Below are 2567 nucleotides of genomic sequence, written 5' to 3'. Positions count from 1 at the left end.
GCCGCCTGCCAATAACTTATAACATACGGACAAACACAAAATAGGTGCTAGCTATATTCTAGATCAGTTTCATAAATAATGCAATTATTAGGAATTAACATATGACGGGAACAAAGTAATGATCCTATAGGCAAACATCTTGTACACAGCTTCCATATGAATAGCTACACATGAGGCGGGATCTTAAGACTCCAAATTCGAACCCACTCCACCTCACATAGGTTATTCCACTCACGCTCCTCCAAAGCCTTATATCTTGACTTAGCTGTATATACGCTATTTTTAGTAAATCTCCAAATCATCCTATCGGGTATGTTACGGGTTGAAACTATAATTTTACTTATAGCCCCCACCCCATGTGTTGAGAGTGAAGCCTTTAATTTTCCCTTATCCCAAACCTTTATCCCTTCTATGAAAAGATCCTTCACCCGAAGCCCTATGTCCCTCCATTGGTTCCCATTCCATAACATAGTGTGGTCCATCCCCTCCACCCATGGATCAGACCGAACTCAAATTGACTCCCCATTCCCCATCTTCTACATTAGACCCAATTTCAACATCCCAATTGACTTCCACAATCCTCTCCAAATAAAACTAGGGTTAGTGCCCAAATTTAAAGTAAGAAAATCCCCATTATGAAAGTATTTAGCTTTGAACATTTTACTAAAAAGGGAATGTGCACTTGCTGAAGGAAAATAGGCAAACATTTGGCAGCGGAAATATAATTTTTTTAACCTTTTTCCATTAACCCAAGATCCGTTAATCGTTATTTCATATAAAAAGGGATAGAAGGAAATACCTTTCGATGTTCTATCTACTGTTGCAATCGAAGTGCCCACAACTCTTACTTCGAGTTCCCGAGCACAAGACAAAAACACAATCCAAAATCAAGTCGGATATCAGCCGTATAAAACAATCAAGAATAGATTGTCTCTAATAAATCAACACAAGATCAAGGAATAAGAGAAAGAGATGAAAATCAATTGAACGGAAGGAAGCGGTGGATAATCTCATCCTCTAGTGTGGGTCGAAATTCTCTCTCCCAGGTTGGGTATGTGTGTTTCGAAAATCACATATAGGGGGGTATTTATGTTCTCTTGTATCTAAACCCTAGTTAGATAGAATTAGGTTACTGAATAAGAATTTAATTCGGAATATAATTCTTATTTATTATTTACAATTATATCTTAAATATAAAGATAATAATAATAACCTTATAGGATAATAATAGGAGCAATTTAATCTCATTAAAACTCCTAACTTATTTATCCTTTAATTAATTTAATTCACAATTATAATCTAATTAGAATTGTTAAAATCAAATTAAATATTTATGTATTTATCATACATAAAAGTCGCCCCACCCCTATCTACTGGGCCTTAGTGGACTCAGTTGGGCTTCCATCAATTAATTAACATGTGTTTCTCTTTTGGGCTCCAAGTCTTATGTGTGACCCATTAGATTCTTATTGCTTCTAGCCGTATGCAACTATTAAATTAATTTTCACAGAATTATATTTAATATTTGCATAACGGAATGAGTACGCGATAGCAAATCCGAAACATCCCCCAGAGCTATAAGAAGATAGGTTGATTCTGTCGTTGACCTTTCCGTATTAGTTACAGTATAATTCGATCCTTTATCAACTACATCCTTGAACTGAATCTTATGACTATGGATAATGTCAAGTCACATATAGCGAGACGTTCGTTTTACTTGTACAGGCCGAGTCAACTCCAATTAGATAGGTTAAGTGAAATCTGTATTTCAAATCTTAAGCTATCACCTTGCAAGGATTTAGAGTCAAGTCTTCCACAAGCGATCCTTGGACGTATCTCCCATTTATCGGGAGTGACAAATGCTCAGTCCAATGTATAATTATCCTGCAATTACTTCCTGTGATACCCAACGTCTGCCGTTCACACCCCAGAGTCATCTCTGTTATGGATCGTGTTACAACAGGATCAAAGCATCACATTCCATAATCCAGAATCACCAATTAACATTCCTTTGAGTCTGAGGATTACTTATACCTATTAATACCAATGAGATGAACAGGTGACAAGGATGAATCTACCCATCCTGTTATCTCAAGTCGGGTCCCCAATCCTAATGAACTCCCTTTCATTGGATCCATGCAACTGTCCAGATTATCTGTATATCTGAAGCTTGTGAGATCAGCTTTCTATCTTGACAGAAGACATTGTTACATGCAAGTCTCAACAGTGATATGTCAATCCTAAACTTATTACTTGACTTGGGGGTGGTTTTAAGTTTATTGGTTTATTATAAATTTTCATCTCACTTCATGCTTGTATGAACACTTTATAATCACTTTAAACAAACTTAGGGATTTCCTTTTGTTAGACTTATTTAGTTCTTTAAAAGGGGTTGCCTTTATATAGTTACGAAACCATATCTTATTAAAACAAATGATATAAAGAACACTTCATTCATATTTAGTTTATATCCTAGAACAATTGTCTATAGGACAGTAAACCCCAACATACTCCCACTTGGACTAAAGCCAATTGTTTCTACAACTTATCCCAGTAGAAGTTAGATG

This window comes from Euphorbia lathyris, chromosome 9 (genome assembly GCF_963576675.1).
Source record: "Euphorbia lathyris chromosome 9, ddEupLath1.1, whole genome shotgun sequence".
Classification (NCBI taxonomy): Eukaryota; Viridiplantae; Streptophyta; class Magnoliopsida; order Malpighiales; family Euphorbiaceae; genus Euphorbia; species Euphorbia lathyris.
This window is presented reverse-complemented; position numbering follows the sequence as displayed.